The sequence below is a fragment of the Arachis ipaensis genome, chromosome B2, assembly GCF_059453495.1.
Source record: "Arachis ipaensis isolate K30076 ecotype BB chromosome B2, ASM5945349v1, whole genome shotgun sequence".
In the NCBI taxonomy this organism is placed as follows: Eukaryota; Viridiplantae; Streptophyta; class Magnoliopsida; order Fabales; family Fabaceae; genus Arachis; species Arachis ipaensis.
In genome coordinates, this window is record NC_142437.1 from 22,368,399 (window position 1) to 22,375,523 (window position 7,125).

Below are 7,125 nucleotides of genomic sequence, written 5' to 3' on the forward strand. Positions count from 1 at the left end.
AAACATGCAAGACACCAAACTTAGAATTCTTTAATGCTTAGACATAAAGAATTCAAGAATGCATATGAAAAACAAGAAAAGACACAAAACATGCAAATGCAAAGATCAAATAAGAAGACTTACCAAGAACAACTTGAAGATCATGAAGAACACCATGAATGCATGAAATTTTCGAAAAAAATGCAAGATGCACATGCAATTGACACCAAACTTATAACATGACTCAAGACTCAAACAAGAAACACAAGATATTTTTTTATTTTTATAATTTTATAATTTTTTTTTGTATTTTCTTTTAAAAATTATTTGAAAAACAAAAATGAGGATTCCAAAATTTTTAATATGAATTCCAGGAATCTTGCCATGTTAGTCTAAAGCTCCAATCTGAGGGTTAGACATGGCTTAATAGCCAGTCAAGCTTTAGCAGAACTATACATTCAGTAGCCAATTTGCTAAGAAAGATAAAGAAGCTCTTCTCTTGAGTCCAAAAGAATTGAGACATGGCCTTACAGCCAGCCAGGCTTCAACATGCTTCATGAAACACTAGAATTCATTCTTAAAAATTTTGAAGAAAAATATATTTTTGAAAACATTTTTTTTTTCGAAAATAGATGAGAAAATTTTTTGAAAGATTTTTTTTGAAAAATTATTTTTTGAAAAGAAAACAAAAAGAAAATTACCTAATCTGAGCAACAAGATGAACCATCAGTTGTCCAAACTCGAACAATCCCCGGCAACGGCGCCAAAAACTTGGTATGCGAAATTGTTACTCAGGTTGTGAATTGTTGTTCGAAATTGATTCCCTGGCAATGGCACCAAAAACGGATGCATAGAACCATGGTCTAAACATATCCTCACAACTTCGCATAACTAACCAGCAAGTGCACTGGGTCGTCCAAGTAATACCTTACGTGAGTAAGGTCGAATCCCACGGAGATTGTTGGTATGAAGCAAGCTATGGTCACCTTGTAAATCTCAGTCAGGCGGATATAAAATAGTAATGGGGTTTTCGAAATTTAATAATAAAAGAAGGATAGAAATACTTATGTAAATCATTGGTGAGAATTTCAGATAAGCGTATGGAGATGCATTCGTTCCTCTGAACCTCTGCTTTCCTGCTGTCTTCCTCCAATCAGTCTTACTTCTTTCCATGGCTGGCTTTATGCAAGGGCATCACCGTTGTCAGTGGCTACATCCCCTCCTCTTGTGAAAATGGTCCAAGATGCCCTGTCACGGCACGGCTAATCATCTAAGGTTCTCGATCATACTGGAATAGGATTCACCCTCCTTTTGCGTCTGTCACTACGCCCAGCACTCGCGAGTTTAAAGCTCGTCACAGTCATTCAATCATTGAATCCTACTCGGAATACCACAGACAAGGTTTAGACTTTCCGAATTCTCTTGAATGCCGCCATCATTCGAGCTTACACCACGAAGATTCCGATTAAGAGATCTAAGAGATACTCATTCAATCTAAGGTAGAGCGGAAGTGGTTGTCAGGCACGCGTTCATAGGGAATGATGATGATTGTCACGTTCATCACATTCAGGTTGAAGTACGAATGAATATCTTGGAAGCAAAATAAGATGAATTGAATAGAAGAACAGTAGTATTTTGCATTAATCTTTGAGGAACAGCAGAGCTCCACACCTTAATCTATGGAGTGTAGAAACTCTACCGTTGAAAATACATAAGTGAATATAGGGTAAGCATGGCCGAGTGGCCAGCCTCCCATGGAGGTCTAGAGATCTCAAAATGATCAAAAGATGTCTAATACATTAGTAAAAAGTCCTATTTATAATAAACTAGTTACTAGGGTTTACAGAAGTAAGTAATTGATGCATAAATCCACTTCTGGGGCCCACTTGGTGTGTGCTTGGGCTGAGCTTGAATGTTACACGTGCAGAGGCTCTTTCTGGAGTTGAACGCCAGGTTGTAACGTATTTCTGGCGTTCAACTCTGGTTTGTGACTTGTTTCTGGCGTTTAACTCCAGACAACAGCATAGAACTGGCGTTCAACGCCCTTTTACGTCGTCTAAACTCGGCCAAATTATGGACTATTATACATTGCTGAAATGCCCTGGATGTCTACTTTCCAACGCAATTGGAAGCGAGCCATTTTGAGTTCTGTAGCTCCAGAAAATCTACTTTGAGTGCAGGGAGGTCAGAATCCAACAGCATCAGTAGTCCTTCTTCAACCTCTGAATCTGATTTTTTGCTCAAGTCCCTCAATTTCAGCCAGAAAATACCTGAAATCACAGAAAAACACACAAACTCATAGTAAAGTCTAGAAATGTGAATTTAACATAAAAACTAATGAAAACATCCCTAAAAGTAACTAGATCCTACTAAAAACATACTAAAAACAATGCTAAAAAGCGTATAAATTATCCGCTCATCAGTAACGCTCACTGGAGACCGAAAGGAAGGTTACGGCTTAGTGAGGACGGCGATGCGTAACGCTCACTGGGGACCGAAAGGAAGGTTCTCCCTTGAGGACGGCGATACATAACGCTCATAGAGGGGACGATGGCTGAGATAAGGACGGAGGTATGAAATGCTTATCTCAGGACCAGTGTCGGGAAATCGGACAAAAAACCGACACATGAGCTCATGGGCTGTATAGGACTAGACATGCATCGTCCTTATTTGTGCATTGTATTTGATTGTGCTGTTTGTCTTATTGCAATTTGTTTGTGTGTTGATCTGTTTTTTGTGCTATTAGTTGGTGTATCGAGGTGACTAAGAACTGAGGTTGTGATTGAGATTTGTTTTAAGTTTGGAAATTTAAAGAAGGTAATTAATTATATAAAGTAAAAGTAAAAAGTATTTCCAAAGGTTTAACAAAATAGTTGATGCCAGGGCATCTTGGCCAGTTTCACTGACCTTTTCTTTACTGTTTTTAGGATAGTTTCATACATTTCTTTAGGAAATAAGCTAGTTTTGGGTAAATATTCACTTATGCCTTGATTCAAGCATACATTGTGCATTTTACATAATTTCATGAGGATTTTGCATAAGTTTAGTGACAAATATTATGTTGCATTACTCATGACTTGGACTAGAGCTTTGATGCACTTTATTGCTTGATTTCAGGACCAAAAAGGAAGCAAGAAAAGGGGAGGTAACTTGCAAGATTAATGAGAAAAGTGATTGCCAATAACATTCTCAAAAAGCCATCAATGCCCACGTTAGAGAGTCACATTAACTAAGTTAACGTGAACTCTAACGTGGAGAAGAGAAGTTGAGCCAACGTTAGTTACACTTAACATTGTCACTAACGTTGGCAATTACTCATAAGTGGCCACATTAGAAGCCACGTTAACCTAGTTAACGTGGCCTCTAACATTAAGGGGGGAAGAGAAGCCAACGTTAGTGACACTCAACATTGTCAATAACGTTGGCCTATGGTGCAAAGTACCACGTTAACTTGGTTAACGTGGGAACTAATGTAAAGGATGAAGAGTTGTCGACTACGTTAGTGACACTCAACATTGTCACTAACGTTGAAGGAACCACACAACCCCCAAGAGTCACGTTAACCTCCACGTTAACTTAGTTAACGTGGAAGCTAACGATGAGGAATGAAGGATGAGCCAACGTTAGTGACACTCAACATTGTCACTAACGTTGGGATGGCTAAAGATGGCTACGTTAGAGGCCACATTAACCTAGTTAACGTGGATCTAACGTGAGACCCAGGGGCACATTGGAACGTTAGTGACAATGTTGAGTGTCACTAACGTTCTCGAAGGTTGGCAAGGACCACGTTAGAAGCCACGTTAACCTAGTTAACGTGGGCTTTAACGTGAAACAAGAAGGGGCACACTGGAACGTTAGTGACAATGTTGAGTGTCACTAACGTTCTCGAAGGATTAACAAGGCAACGTTAAAAGCCACGTTAACCTAGTTAACGTGGGTTTTAACGTAAGGCAAAGGGGTGCATTGGAATGTTAGTGACAATGTTAAGTGTCACTAACATTCTCGAACTTATATTCTCACTAAATATTAACACCCCTAATGTCCTGAGCTGAAGTCTCTGCCCACTTAGCACTTTCTCTCTGCAAGCAAAGCCAAGCCCAAATGAAGAAAAGAACTGCTTCAAACTCAAGATCCAAAGGCCCAAGACTTGAAGAGTAAACTAGAAGCTGAGAAGAGTAGTATATATAGGAGTAGCTTTGAATTGTAAAGAGCACTAGAGGCTGGGAAAAAGAGAACTACTCTCTGTATTTTACTTTCTTTGCAAATTCTAGTTTTATGATGTATTCTCCATCTTTGTTTTCATTTTCAAGAGCTATGAACAACTAAACCCCTTTCATTGGGTTAGGGAGCTCTGTTGTAATTTGATGGATCAATACTAATTTTCATTATTCTTCTTCTATCTTTCCTCTTGATTTTACTTGAAAGCTTTCGATCTTCATCCAATTGAGTAGTTATCTTGGAAGAGAAGCTATTCAAACTTGGATCTCTTTTGAACCTTGAAAGAGGAATGAAGAGATCAAGCTAGAAATGCTTTCTCATGCTGGACCAAATTGGGTTTGGATGGGTATGTGACTATAACCCTCTCAATACTTGATTTGGGAAATGCATGTGGTATAATCAGTGACCATACTTCATCTCTTCTCATGAGCAATTGACCAAGGAATTGGCTATTGATCAAGATTTGAGAGATTGAATCACAAGAAATTGTAATTCAATCACTTAAGATTGCCAAGGAGATCAATGAGTGCATTGATTGAGGAAGAGATGAAAATGAACTTGATCCGGAGAATTGCAACATCTCCTAAGCCCAATGAACTCCCCATCTCTGTTCTTACCCATTCTCTTTAATTTCTGCAATTTACTTTTATGAGCAAATCCCCCATTCCCATTTACAATTCTGCAATTTATTTTCAGTCATTTACTTCCAGTTCTTTAATTCTAGCATTTACTTTTCTGTTATTTACATTCCCGCCATTTTATTTTCTGTAACTCTCAACCCAAATCCTGGATTCGCTCAACTAGAACATTCTTCTAATTAAAGTTGCTTGATCAATCAATCCCTGTGGGATTCGACCTCACTCTATTGTGAGTTTTTACTTGACGACAACTTCGGTACACTTGCCGAAGGGAGATTTGTTGAGAGACAAGTTTTCCGTGCATCAAGTTTATGGCGCCGTTGCCGGGGATTGATTGTGCATCAACAATGATTAGATTGGAAGATCACTAGATTGAGCATTTTATTTTGTGAATTTCATTTTCTGTTTGAGTGATTTACTTTTTGTTTTAGTTATACTTCTTCCCTTCTCCCTCTACTCTTTTGTTTTTTTCTTTGTTATTTTCAATTCTGTTTGCTAACCCACTAACTGTTTGATATATTGCATCACCCACAACTAACAGCAATTCTGACACAAATACTGTCTGCACCTATTTTCTCTGCTTGTACTTGTTGGTTGTATGACAGGGAGAAGAAGCGGGGCTTCAACTTCCTTTGATTCTGAACCGGAGAGAACCTTCCTTAGACTAAGGAGGGAGGCAAAAGAAAAACGAGTAGTTGGTGCTAAAGAAGAGGAGGAACAGTTTGAGGAATACTTTGAACCAAACATGGAAGAAAACATGGAAAATCATCATGAAGAAGAGACTCACAACCATGGCAGAGGAGGTGGAGCAAATCATGCTGGGGAGGATAGAAGAGTTTTGGGCTCTTACATTAATCCAAACCCAGGCAATTGTGGAAGTAGCATCCAAAAGCCAACAATCCATGCCAACAACTTTGAACTTAAACCACAGCTCGTCACCCTTGTTCAGAACAACTGTTCGTTTGGAGGAGGTGTTCAAGAAAACCCCAATCAACATTTGACCACCTTCTTGAGAATATGTGACACAGTGAAATCTAATAGTGTTCATCCTGACGCCTATAGACTGCTCTTATTTCCCTTCTCACTCAGAGACAAGGCAGCCAAGTGGCTGGAATCCTTCCCAAGGGAGAGCTTGACAACTTGGGAGAATGTGGTGAACAAATTCTTAGCAAGATTCTACCCTCCTCAACGAATCAATAGGCTGAGAGCTGAGGTTCAAACCTTCAGGCAACAAGATGGTGAGACTCTGTATGAAGCATGGGAGAGGTTCAAAGACTTAACAAGGAGGTGTCTACCTGACATGTTCAATGAATGGGTCCAGCTGCACATTTTCTATGAAGGGCTCTCTTATGAGTTAAAGAAGGTAATAGACCATTCATCTGGAGGATCCTTGAACAAGAAGAAGACCATTGAGGAAGCCATAGATGTTATTGAAACAGTAGCAGAAAACGACTACTTCTATGCTTCCGAAAGAGGGAACACAAGAGGAGTGATGGAGCTAAACAATGTAGATGCTCTGTTGGCCCAAAACAAGCTCATTACCCAGCAGCTGGCTGACCTCACCAAGAAGATGGAGAGGAACCAAGTAGCAGCAATCACATCTTCATCAACAATCCAAGAAGGAGTGAATGAAGAAGCAGAGGGGAGTCAGGAACAAGCCAACTACATTGGGAATTCACCAAGGAAAAACTATGATCCATACTCCAAGACTTACAACCCTGGATGGAGAAACCACCCAAACTTTGGGTGGGGAAGTGAGCAAGATCAAAACCAAGACCAGAGACGTTACAACTCCAACAACAATACAGCTCACCAGCAATTCACCCAGAGGACATCTCAACACCCCCACAACAACACTTCTCCACATACTTATCAAAACCAAAACAGCACCTCTGCTCCGAATCACTCATCAATTGATGACAAGCTCTCTAAGATTGAAGCCTTACTTGAAGGAATATGCTAAGAGATTCAAGAAAATAAGGTGTTCAAAGAGGAGGTGCGAGCCAATATTAAGAACCAGGGAGAGACCATCAGAAAGCTGGAATTTCAGGTGGGATATTTAGCTGAGAAGATTCCCAAACCTACTGATAGCTTCCCAAGTGACACGGAGAAAAACTCCAAGGGAGAAGCAAAGAAAGTAAGATGGGAAGATTGAAAAATGGTCACTACAAGTGATCAAGAGATTGAAGACAAGCAAAGCAAAGTGTGCAAACAACCTGAAGACAACTCAACAAAGGAGGAGGATAGAGATCACAAAGAACCAGAAATCTCACAACAAGAGCTGCTG

The 7,125-nt window shown here is 39.6% G+C and overlaps 1 non-coding gene across 1 annotated transcript; it reads right to left on the reverse strand.

Annotated features, from left to right (window-relative positions):
* Positions 1-6,036: 6,036 nt before the first annotated feature.
* LOC148573286 (small nucleolar RNA R71) lies at positions 6,037-6,140 on the reverse strand. Its single transcript, XR_015906871.1, has one exon. It is a non-coding gene; the product is annotated as a small nucleolar RNA R71 (small nucleolar RNA).
* Between the last annotated feature and the right edge of the window lie 985 nt (positions 6,141-7,125).